The 13,713-nt window shown below is 39.1% G+C and overlaps 1 long non-coding RNA gene across 2 annotated transcripts in view; it reads left to right on the plus strand.

Moving 5' to 3' along the window:
* The window catches only part of LOC122875897, a 60,843-nt gene extending 47,430 nt beyond the window's left edge, over positions 1-13,413 (plus strand). Inside the window, exons 2-3 of one of the 2 annotated variants that reach the window (XR_006377935.1) lie at positions 11,895-12,018; positions 13,253-13,413. This is a non-coding gene — a long non-coding RNA (uncharacterized LOC122875897). The remainder of the gene's footprint in view (positions 1-11,894; positions 12,019-13,252) is intronic. The other variant, XR_006377936.1, reaches the window with a different exon arrangement.
* The last annotated feature ends 300 nt before the right edge of the window (positions 13,414-13,713 follow it).

The following is a 13,713-nucleotide window of genomic DNA, read 5'->3' on the forward strand; positions in this document are numbered from 1 at the left end:
TGGCTGTGATTGCCTGAGGAAAACGGTAGCTGATCACCATCCTCATTTTCCTCAACCCATCACATGGAAATATCAGAGCTGATGGGAGCAAGTCCTGCACAAGAGTAGGCAAATATTAACTTATTTGAAAAAGTCAGGAATCAGACTTTTTCAGTTAAACTTATGATTGCATCATACACAATGCATGTTTTTTATTGCATGCATAGTGTCTGTGTAATCTTGTTTTAAATGTTATGACTTAACACGCTGGTTAAGTCCACTATTGTTGGCCTTTCAATTTGAACTCAATTTGAATTTAACAGTAAATGCATGAAATACAGGGAAAATCCCCTTGTTGCCTTATTTGCTCTGCCTGTTGCCATATACCTTTTATACGTTGCTTATATTTTCTGGGTGATGTCAAACCACATACCTATAAACTGTTCTGGAGCTTTTATTATACAGCATGTGCAGTTTGCTAATGTTAAAACTTTAAAGACAGCATGCCACAAAATTAATGTCTTTGTTAATGTATAGCTAACACAAAATTCGAGCACTCTTTGCAGTTTACATGTAGAAGCAAAGGGGCAGGTATGTTTTGCTTTTAAGTTAGAAAGTTTGTTCTTTTCTACTATAAAGAAACAATAGTAATATTGAGGCATTTAAATTCATATTTATTTGTTTGATAATATGGAAGTGCCAGAGCAGAAATGCATGCTCTGCTTTTTGCTGGCATTAGCATAAAAGTTTTAGAAATTCTTTGAAAAATGATTATTTTGACATCTCTCTGCTTCAATGAACAGTAAACACTGGAGACTAATAGAAAAACCAGGAGAGAAGGTGCCACATCCACACAAACATAACTGGTGCTAAATCAACATATAGGACACTGCAAGGTCAGCCTATATGAATTTAGTTATGTAATAGTCTAAGAACAAGAAGCATGACTGGCACTAAAATAATCCAAAATTCAAATGTTTCACCTCCTCTTCCATTTTGTTTCTAAAACCGATAATTTGGGGAAAATAGCAACTCATAAACACACCACAGTGAACTAAAGCAACAAATAATTTATTGAAATTAGAATAATTTTAAAGTCTTGTTTCCATGCTCCACTGAAACCAATATGTATGTGTAATCAGGAGCAGAAGAAAGTCAAGTCAGCCTAATTACAGGCCGTGTAATGAACCACCTGCTGTGAGATTGTGTTGCCGAATGTTTATGAAGTGGGACAGAAATGCTGTGCACTCGTATGTACCCACACAGTTACACAAAAGCACACACACACACACACATATCCTGTTTCCTACAAATTACACTCATAATCAGTGAGTATTTTAAGATCTCCACAGTACAGAAAACAAGCCTGCATCCACAAATTCACACGCACACACAGCCGGCTGAACACAAATGTCCCCAAAGGTGACTGATAACTAAAGAGCCAACACTTGTCAGTGTTCCCACTGTGACAGGTAGTAATACAATGTTTCTGTTGTTGATGCAGATCAACACATCCATGCTTTTCATTTCTCTCCAGATACACACAAACACTCATCCTGCTGTACACACTGCATGCACAAACACACACAAATGCACACTGATCCCACGGCACACAAATTACCTTAAAATACCCTGAAGTGATTAATAATTAAAGAGCAAATATCCAGCTATGCCCACTGTGACCAGCCTCACAAAGAAACACACACACACACACACACACACACACACACACACTCAGACTCACGAGCTGAAGCTACCCATCTAACCTTTTATCTTCAGATGATGAATGGAGGGTGTGCAGGATTCTGCCTTAGACAACGTTGCCAATTTTCTCCTTCCATGGCTTTCAAATTCTAACAGATATTTTTCTGAACTTTCAATTCATCATCCTGGACACTGTCCACTCAACCGACAGAGCTGAGGACAAAGGCCATATCAATTCTCTCTCACACACACACACACGCGCACACACATGTGAAATGATGGTTATATACACATACACAGGCTAACGCATACAGGAGGTAAAGACACATGGGTTTGGCTGCCTAATTTTGCCTGCAACACTTGAGATGGAAAGTTCCCCTCACAATTAATTTTGAAGTCAGATGTTCTCAATTCAGCTACAGTAAAATAGATCCTACAGGGCCCAAACAATCCACACTTGATTGTAAATGTTTAATGTCATTTTCTGTCATTATTCTAAATAACATGTTACCGGGGTCAAAAGTGTGTATGGATTTTTGTGCTTTCTGCTTAAACTTCTCTTTCACAAGTTGATCTGATATATTTTATGATCCTGTTACATGTTTATGTTGGTATGTGCATTGCAATGGTTTGTCACCTTTGGCACATTTTAGCACACAGACATAATCTCACACCACCATGTCAAACAAGTGTATGTATTTACCTGTAGACATCAGGTAAATACATACCTGAAATGTACCCCTGAAATGTGGTCTCCCAGTCATAATTATGGTTGCAACTGCACTCCATTGATATAATATACTCCACTTATCTTGTGTAATTTTAAATAAAAAGAAAAAAAAATAGTTAAGAAATGCATTAATTTGCATTTGGCAATGTTATGTGCAGGGAGTCATAACATAACAGTAAAACCTGCATACAAAGAGAAACTTGCTAGTTCAGACACACACACACACACACACACAATAGGGACCTTTTGTCCACTACCATTTGCTAGCCTTGTGTTTATGTCCTTGCCTACAGCTATATCAGTTTCACCAGCTGAGCTTCACAGAGATGACAGTCCTACAGAAATGTGATTTGTGTGTGCGTGTATGGTGTCTATTTTTTTGTAGAGAGAGGGAGAGGCATACACATAGTCAAGTAAACAAAGACCTGTTTTCAAGGCTCTCAAACCCCTTGTGAGGAACATTGCCTTGACTCTTTGCCAAAGCTTTGTCAAAACTTCACAATACTTTTGGATAAAGACTGACCATCAGATACTGTAGCAACAGCACAAAAATAACTCTTCTGAAATACCATGCTGCTTTATTCTTGACTCTAGGTGTAGTCACAATCAACAGAAACACACTGTACACACAGGAACACATATAGTTCTGCCCTTTAAAGAAGATTTATGTTCATACTCAACCTTACCCAAATTGTAGTTTGTTCTCAGTCAATTTGCAAGGTGTAAACTTGTCATGGTAAATGAAGACAGTGTTTGCAGTTCAACTTGTGTGATCAAACTTTTCTAAAACAATCTACAATTAAAGCTGCAAGCAGCGATGAACAGACCCTCGCACCTTCCCGCGCGTCGGGGTGTGCCGCATCCGCAGCGTCATTACTGGAGGCCGGTTGACACGGCTCTGAATTTTCATGTGTTTTGGACACCGCACAAAGAAGTTTAAATGTCACTTGCTGTGTTCACTATGTGGTGCTAGAGAACACCCACTAATTATACGTATGTTTCAATATTGGCCTGTAGATGTCTTCAGGCCGGGACTCTTATCAAACATGTCAAATTTGGAAAAGATCTGATAAAGTGGAGTCGAGTTACAACAGTTTATTTTTTATATCAAAACATCAAAATTCGCCACGTTGCCACGGCAATGGCGTTCAATGAAAACTCACAATCTTTAAAAGAAAGTATCATCAAGGTCTTAAGGGTTTTCTGAACACATTTGAGTTGGATCTGGTCAACCCGCTAGGAGGAGTATATCAAAATATAAAACATGTTATTTCCTGTTGCCAGTAGGTGGCGCTCTGAAGGGGCACTATTGAGCCATTTTGTCACACCCATGCACAAGACCCACAAAAGCGTTTGTGAGTTTTTGAGCAACTTTAGCCCCTCAAAAATGCGATTCATTTGGACATGGAATAATTATAATTCCTTCAGTTTCAATAGGGTCCTTGCACCAGTCAGTGCTTGGTAACTAAATATTTGCATCTTAGGCAGTTAACAGTGAATGCACAATTAGACTTTCCCTTCTAATCAGAGAAAGTGAGTACAAGCTGCAGATGTGAGAAAGGTGATACGATTCAATGATCGGAAGGTAAAACAAGCTACTTCTTGAAGAGATGGGTTATTATGCAGCAAAACAATATTTACAGAGTTTACAATACAGAGTTGCTTTGCTGCTTTTGTGAGTGAAGAGTCTCGCTTTAATAATGATAATAATACATTTTATTTTATTAAGTGCCTTTCAAGTTACCCAAGGACACTTTACAAATCCAGATAAAACAGTCAGTACCTAATAAAAGATAACAGTGGAAAGAAAAATAACAATATTGATAATAACAAACAACAACAACAATGAAATATATATACAGATAAAAGAAAACATTCATAATATACACATTACGAAGCACCAGGAAAGGCTAATCTAAACAGGTGAGTTTTCAGATGTGCACTGGTGCAGACCCTGAGGGAGAGCATGCCAGAGATGAGGGCCAGCCACACTGAAGGCCCTGTCACCTATAGTGCAGAGCCTGGAGGGGGGAGTGGAGAGTAGATGGGCAACAGAGGATTGAGTCAGCGAGTAGGTGTGTAGGAATGGAGAAGATTGGATAGGTAGGGAGGAGCTAACCCATGGAGAGATTTATAAACAAGGAGAAGTACTTAAAAACAAATGCAGTATTTAACTGGGAGCCAGTGCAGTTGCTGAAGGGTAGGGGTGATGTACTCCCAGGACTGTGTGTGGCAAAGAACTCTTGCATATGAATTCTGGACATACAGCAGTCTGTTTAACCCCTGAGTGGGTACACCAAGGAGAAGGGCATTACAGTAATCTAATCTAATCGGGATGTAATAAAGGCGTGAATGAGAGTTTCTGCAACAGAGTGGGAAAGAGAGGGGCGTAGTCTGGAGAGATCTTAAGGTGGAAAAAGGCCGTCTTAGTGATGTTTTTAAATATATGTGTCAAAACAGAGGGCGGAATCTAAAGTTACTCCAAGATTTTTGACCTCAGCAATAGAGAATGTTATGAAACCAGGGATGAACAAATTTAGATGAAACAAAGTTATCAGGGATCAGTTGACAAAGAGCGAGCGAGTGAATTCGACAAAGACGAAAGCTGATGGCAGCTTGCGGCCCTTGCTGTTGAGATAGGGCTTCATGTGTGAGAGGCAGTAGTCTGCCTGCTTCTTTTATAAATGAAATGATCAGGTCAGTGAAGGAAGGAAATAATTGGCTGGTAAAGGAAGAAAGAAGCTAACATGCTGCCTAGTGTTATCTTGTCCTGCTTCACCATCACCAATTTTAACAGAGATTAGTGCAATCTAGATTATCCACGTACTCATTAATCATTGTGTCTTTTTAAATAAGGCAAATATATCTTCTATCTGTCTCTCAAATGCATGCAGGAAGTAGACAGTCACATACCTATTTGCAATTATTAGGTGTTTTCTGTGACCACTAAAACTGCTTTTCTTCATAAGCTGTGTTGTATTTAAATAATTGTCATCGCTTCCCATACTGCAAACTGATTTGTTTTTATTCTTCCCTATACATTTATGCCACTGGAGGACAAATGTATATTTTGTATAGCATTGCTGCTTACACATGTCTCTAAGATTTAATAAATTGCCTTATTTAAGTTATTCTACTAATTTACGTTGTTGTCTCCTGGCTCTGCCTATCCATGGCAGGAAGCCGTAATAGGTGATGAGAAGGGAAATTGCACATAACAGCATCACATTAAATGAAGTGAATGAGATTTTCCTGCAAATAAGAATGAGTTACAGAGGGAAGATAAAAAACGGATGAAGTGGGATGCATCTGAATTAATAGAGATCTGCTGTACATGACACGAGTCATTGCTGCCCATTAAAGTAAAGCAGTGATCAGTTTAGAAAATGTGCCTCTGGTCATATCACAGTTTTCTTCCAGCTTGCTCAGGTGATGTACACACACACACACATACAGTACACCTATGTGGATTTATCCAGATAAGCACAGGTGCATAAGAATATGCACCCCCACACACAGACAGCCACACAAGCATCATGTCAAGCTGAATAAAGCACAATGACAGCTGGGTAAAATTGCACCTATAAATCATTTGTCAGACTGGTCTAAATTCTATCTGCCAGCCATACATGCAGTCAAATCTGTCCCCACAGCCACACACACACACACACACACACACACACACACACACACACACACACACACACACACACACACACACACAAACAAACCCACACTCATATTCCTGGATGGATCTGTCTGTGATATTGGGCCCACTACACTGACAAATTCTCTCTCATAAACACATAAACTCTGGACTCCATTTTCACAAGCACAAAGCTGCAGTGTAGTGGTGTTTTCCTGGGGAGGAGTGAGATTTTTTTTCCCTCACCTGAGCCTTTTCAGCGTTTTTGTGACTTGCCGTGAACCCCTGTAGGAGGACATGCACAGTAAGGGGTGTATCAAGATTCACTGTGTTCTGCACCAAGACACATTAAGCTGCTTGGACCAGGTCAAACGCATGCTGCACATGTGTTTTCTGTTCCCTTTTTTTTAACTTTAATAGTTTAGGGCACACCCATAGTCCTCTTCAAAACCACACAAACCCCCAATGTTTTGCTTGTGTGTAGTGTATGCAAAGTCTTACTTTTCTGTTGTTTATTACTCTCACTTTGCACCTGCGATGAATACTTCACAATACTTTTGACTTCTAAATATTACACATTCTTCAACCAGTAGACACATTCAACTGCACAGAGAAAAAAGTTATATTCTGATAGTGGCAGTAATGCTTGGATGGCAGAGGAAAGTGTCAGATTTTTACCAGTATGTCTGAGCAACAACAGCTTCCATGTCACACAGGCCTTCCCAGTTATCTGATTAACTCTCAGACAAGCATCTGAAGTCATCAGATTTGTATTCTATTTTGCAATCTGTAATTTGAGTGACATGCATTATCAAAGCACGGTTATGTGGTTATCTTGATTAAATCTTACACTGACATCACCAGGTTGTTGCAAAAACAACCACATAAACGTTTGTACTCTTGTTCACATCAAACTACTGGGCTATAATTTGGTATTCTACACTGCCTTCCAGTTTATGGAATAAAAATTATATTGAAGAAGTGCTGAAGACACTAACATCCTCAGGACACAGTGGACAAACAGTACGCTTAGTTCCAAAAGTCATAATGTAATTAAAACTTGTCTCTCCTTTTTAAAACCCCTCGGGACCACTTCTTCTGACCACTTCTCTCTGACGCCTGAAGCATCACATTTTAAAGAGGTTGACCTGTACTTGCACTGAAAAACTGAAACACAACAATCTGAATAAGACACATAGAGCTTAGTCATGGCTGTCAGTTAAATTTCATAGTTGTGTAGCCATAAACAAGAAAATCGAAAGAAAAAAATTCTTAACACGATCATTAGGAATGGTCAGTGTGTGCAGCTATGTAATAGCTTATACAGAGAGCATATGTGTTTGTGTGATAATGTATAATAGAATAATCTAATCCCACCTTGTTTACATATACATAGGGGTACATTGTCCAGAGAAGCTGAAATACTAGAAGTGCCACTTCCACTTTGCATCATGCACTTGACTGCAATTTGTGCCTTCCACCTTGATTCACAAAATTAGTGCCACTCACTCACTCACTCACTCACATGCACACACAAATCGTCACAGCATGGCAATAATTTCCTTGTAAAGATAAATCAATCAATCAAAATGTGACAATCATCCAGACCACTCGGAGAAAGCAAAAATATTGCCACACTGTTGTATATCTGTGTACGACAAAGCCCTATGTTTTTTTGTCTCACTTTTCCTATCACAAACATATTCTCATTTAAAACCATAGGAAATCGGAAGGTGTCGTATGTCTTTCTGGTGACATTTGTCACTGAGAAAAGCGGAGCGATCAGGCCCGGGTGCTTTGGCTGGGGGCCCTGCCATCCATCATGGTGACCGGGTGGTAAATGGCTTATGTAATTCTGTTTCAGATGAATGACCATGGAAGGGAGTGTCACCGCTAACATTATTGTGATCTATACAGTAGCGATGAGAGAGGGAAGGAGGAAGTGAGAGAGAGAGAAAGAGGGATCCTTTCAGGCTCAGAAGATGAGCCTCTTGCATATTGAAAGTAGATGTATCAAATTCTGATTAAGGTCAAACTTTTTGTTGTTTTTAGGGCTGCAACTACAACTGTTATTTTCGTTGTTGATTAATATGTTAGTTATTTTCTTGATTAATTGATTCATCTTTTAGTCTATACATAAAAAGAGATTTAATTGACTAACATATGGCATAAAAATCCTCACAGAAGCTGGAACTAGCAAACGATCATTAAAATAATTGTTGCTGCTTTAACTCTTACAATATAGGTAATCACATATAGGTACAAACATAAAAAATATAAAAAGATATAATCTCATGAATGCATATGAGAAATAAATAAATTGAAACAGAAGGGGTGTAACAGTGTACAAAATTCCCAGTTTGATAAGTAACAGTTATCGGGTTACTGTTAGGTATTTTTTTAAATTATTTGTTGAGTTGTTGTGCAGAAGACTTTCTGGAGTAAATATGACTTGTGTGGTAGATTTTTTGAATTTGTCACCAAGCCCAACAGTGACAACTTGTCTCTTTGCATTCTGCCACCCCTTTTGTCCTTCAAAAGACATTAACAAGTTTTCTATAAATTTAAGCTGCATAGACAAAGAGTGAAAAGTGAGTGAAGTTGTTTTGGTGTTGCCCACTATTTTGGCCGATTGTGCTATTTAAACCTGCGATAACTGATTTTTTTGGCCACTTGGGGGCAACGGAACCAATCATCACCTTTTAAGTTGATATGGCGAACTTGTTAGCAAACCGTTGCTTATTTAAAGGTGGGGTATGCGATTCTAATCCAATACACGTCTTTTTGTCAAATTCAGCGAAAATCTCCTCACTGTCCCGCTAGCTGTCCGTTCAGTCTGTGCGCTGAAAAAAAATCTGGTGTTTGTTCACAGCCCTGGCTCTGTAAATGGGAAATTAACAAAGTGGCTCGGACCAGGCCACACAACACTATTCCAGCCATGATTTGTGTTAGGTAACGTTAAATGACTTGCCCACGGACGTTCAGCTTACTTTCTAGTTTGCCAAGATATGCTGTTGGTGTGATGTTAGCTACAGTAGCAGGAGAGTTGTGAGTATCGCTGTCTGGAGCTGGTGTGCTGGCTCTGGGAAATATCTCGTCCTCTCTGGCTGTTAGCTTCACAGCAGCAACTGTAGGGACAGTTTGCTAACCCACAACCTAGCTAGTTGCGATAGTTAGTTCCATTACTTGCTGTGTCGTTGTCCCCTCTATATCATGGTATTTGTCATGGTATTGGATTTGTCCAGAATCGCATACCCCACCTTTAAGCATCCATCAGTTATGGGGTAGCATTATCAAGTTGTGTTTCTGGCCACCCAATGAATATAAGTCCAATATTCACTCTTATTTTTGCTCTGTTTTTGGTCTCTACCAACTCCTGAGAAAAATATTTGTCTCTTTAGCTGCTAAATGCTCCACTATGTACATCAGCTAACTGTGTCTGCCTGCTGTTTGGTGCTGAGCAGGTAGTGTACAGTGGGTTAGAGCTGATAACAGAAACATGCTGCTAAAAACAACACTGAGAGCGGTGAAGGTGGACCAAAACAGTCAAAGTTCAGGTTGGACAGCTAAACAATGAGCTGAAACTCGATATAAAGCTTAAAGCTGAGGGGAGCTGCAGATTCAGATGACAATCCTCTGTAGGTTCACTATGAGTGACCCCTTTCACATTGTCACATAATAAGTTGTTATATTGATTAAAGCTGCTTTAAGTTTAATTTTTACAGATGTTAATCAAATGACTCAGTCCAGACCTGATTCACTGTGGGATAGCCTAAAAGAAATTATTTAGATCAAAACCTTAGTCCACCCACCACTAATGCCAGTTGTCTACATGGGATTTGGAAACTCGACAGCATTCTATCTTCCTTTTTATCTTGGACTTAAGTTTTTACTTTGTGTTAGATTTGCAACTTGTTTGTTTGTGAGGGAACAAGAACAGAAAAGGACAGATGAAAGAGAAATAGAAAAGTATGTTGACATTTCTGTTCCCCTTTTTGTCAAGAAAACTGATAAAAAGTGTTATCAAGAAAATTGCACCATTTAGCGCATGGAGATGGAGCGAGAGAGACTCACAGGAATGATTGACACAATTGCTCTGCTAATTACCCCATGTTTCTGATTATTGTTGTAATTTTTGTAACCCTGTAATATTCTTATTGGGTTAATAGGTCAGTGATTGACAGTATTCCACTGAGGTTGAGGTTTTGTTCTTTATTCTTCTACTTTGCTTTCTCTACTCTTTTATTAAAAACTCATGCAGAAAGGGGGATGCATGAAAAAGACGCTACTTTTATTTGGATGGCATTACTATGATGATGTTTCAGGTTTGACTATGTATAGTACGTGTGTATTCATTGGATAATTATTAAGCATAGGTAGTAGTAGCAGTAGTATCTTTTTCTTCTCTTACTGATTATTGTCATTGTTGCTGAGAAAGAGGAAGAGAGCGTTTGACGTTAAATGACCTCGCAACTCTTCCTGTCATTAACCCCGCCAAATTAATTTCACCCTCCCCTGCTCCCAAAAAGACTGAGAGTAATAACCATGACCTCTAGTTTCACTCAGGTGGTAACATTTGTGAATGAATTACATCTTAAGTAATGTGTGTGTGTGTTTGAGAGAGAGACTGTGAGTGTGAAAAAGAGAGCAAAATGGTCTGTGTTCTGTTAAACGTTTCAGGTCACTGAATCTAGCTACAATAATTCTAATTTTCAGAGGTGTGCTTATGTTTTTGTGTACATTATGAGATGATAGGATAGAGAGTTTGTGTACATACAGCATGTACTGTATGTGAGTGTATGTGTAACACCAGTATATAATACTCATTTACGGTAAAACACTGACACTTGACACTTTGTCTCTCCTGAAAATGTAATGACCCACATTATCCAGATGGTGCTGATTCACATTGGTAAGCTCAGCTTTTGAGCTTCACAGCCAGATCCTTAAGATTCTGTCTATGATCTACAGACTGAGAGCCCAGGCGGGATTTAGACGGCACAGAAAATCTGGGCCTGTGTGTGCAAAGCTTCTAAGAACTAAAGGTCTCACTCAGGATCACTAGTGAGGTCACATTACCATGTGAACTTTTATGGAAATACTTTGAGACAACATGGTGGAGCAATGTCACAGAGTGTTGACGTATTGTACTTTATCTGTACCTGTTTGGTTTTTTACAGAGCAATATTTCATCCTCAGTGATCACTTATCAGTTTCCGTTCTTGCATAGAAATGCTGCCCAAAGTCATTTCAGAAGTGGCTCATGTATTATCACTCTTTGACTTTAAAGATATGCAGAGAAATGAGTAATGCCTTACATTACTTTATAATATGCTCCTGCATGACATGAGTACAACCTTAGATTTTGACACTGCCCTGCTTCAAAGAGCATGTTGTTCTTCGCTAGTGTGAAGACAAAGAAAGAAGTCAGCAACACAGAGCAAAGCAGGGAATTTTCAAAAACATTTTTTTTCACAAATACATTCAGACATCTTTTCTCACAGCTGATTTGATATCTGAAATGAAATTCTTTGAAAGCGGTCTCTCTACCTTAGAATAGATAGGGTTCAAAGATGCTTTATAGACAGTCAATAAGCAACTCATACCTATGGATGCTATTGCAGTAAATTTAATATTCCTCCCTCTGAGTAGACCATGGTTTTGTCTGTTTACATTCCTACTCTTGTCTCTTCTATCTTTCCTTTAATATGTCTGCATTTTCCTAAATCATGTTCTCACCCTTTTCTCATTTTTCTTATATTTACTTCTATTTGTGTATGTTTGTAGCCTATATTTATTTCTTTATCCTGTTAATTTTGTTTTTTTTACTCACAGATACTTTGCCCTCTGTCTCATCACACCTGGTTTTTTTTTCTCTCCAGTCTGAATAGTTTTTTTCATTTTTCATCTTCTGGCCTGGGTTTCTGGTGACAGATGGAGCCGTGGTGGCATCATTCAGGTAAAGATGACTGGGACTGACAGGCCTACTGAGGACACACTGGGCCAGTACGGCACCAGTCTCACATGCTGACACACACACACACACACACACACACACACACACACACACACACACAGCTTGTTATGTTACCAAAGCTTCCTCATACTTCTTGAGTGTAATGTATGCAGACTAATTACTGTGGAATTGTTCACTTTTTTTTTAGATGGTTCTTGTCTGTCTAAAAATCCCACTCAGGTAGAATAAAGAATAAATCTTTGAAAACTATCTATTTATGACATTTGAAAAAGCTCAAGGAACTGCCATAGATCAAGGGTTTCCTCAGACTTGTTAGTATACAATTCACATAACAAATTTAGCCTTGAGCTCCTGTGCTAATGAAAATATCTTGCTCCCATAGTAACAAAGAGCCCACTACTCATTGTTAAGGTCCAAGTACAATTACAAAACGGACAGAATATCAAGTGCTTCATGTATCAGGTGCTTTATTTATTTAATTCATGTATATTTGAATTTGAAGTAGGCTTTTTCAGCAGGGACCAACTAAAAGTTAAGAGTACATTAACCGGGGGGCCACACATGTGGTGCAGAGTGGATATCGCCATCCACCGCAGAGACTCGGGGTTCAATCCCCAGTTATTCTTGCTTTTGTGTTCACAGGTGGGAAATCCAGCGAAGTTTTCCCTACTAGCTAATTTGGAATTCTGAGTTGGGAGAAAACGAGGGTCAAATCTAAAAATAAGTAGAATAAAATGATGCCCATTTAGATTTTCTTTTCCAAAAACACAATTTCAAAGTGTAGCTTTATTTCAGCAGAACTAGAAACCCTCACAAGCATCCCAGTACATCCAAGTGTGTTGTTGGCCAGTGAGAAACTCCACAGGAGCAGTTGATGAATTGCTCAAGGGCACATCAACAGCCAGTTTTAAGGGAGCCTTTCACATCTGTGACAAGAGTAAAACAATACATGATGCTGTGTCAGCTAGTTGATGACACAATATCAGAAAAAAACCGACCATTATAAGCCAGTAAATGTAATGTTTATTGCAGGTCGGTTGTACTGGATTGCTTACTATGTCCACACACTGTATACCATATACCCTATTAAGTTTAAAATTGGATATCTTATATTGCTTCCACAATATGTCATGTTGAATTTGCTTAAAAATGGTTTAGTTAAGTCATAATTTTCACATGGGCATCATGTCTCTCCTCTGGTTTTGCTGTGATGAAGTACTGAGGATGGCAGCTCTCACCCCCCACTGCTGCCCCATCTGGCCCCTCAGTGTAACTCTTGACCACAATCGCTACGGATACTGCGACCCATCACCTCTGCCCAGGGTTCTCATAACAGTCATGGCAACCAATTTGTCAGCTGGCTAACCAGCCGGCCGTTGCAGCCCAATGAGTATGTTTGCATATGCTGACTACATTGTTCTTGGTCACTAACACTATTTCAAACCTAACACTATTTCAAACCTCTATATTGGTTATTTTGGTTTCTTCATGAGAAAACTGCTTTGTGGTCTGCATCAAGAAATTAAGTGATGTGTAATGATGGAGCCCAAACTGTGTCCTTCATACTGTACAGAGGCTTGAAACAAACCCTTCTTATTTTATGCAGGGACTGTCACGGGCAGGACATTCCAGCTCAGCACTGAGCACTTGTGTTGGTATTCCACTTGAATGGAGTTA

Source organism: Siniperca chuatsi, linkage group LG5, assembly GCF_020085105.1.
Source record: "Siniperca chuatsi isolate FFG_IHB_CAS linkage group LG5, ASM2008510v1, whole genome shotgun sequence".
In the NCBI taxonomy this organism is placed as follows: Eukaryota; Metazoa; Chordata; class Actinopteri; order Centrarchiformes; family Sinipercidae; genus Siniperca; species Siniperca chuatsi.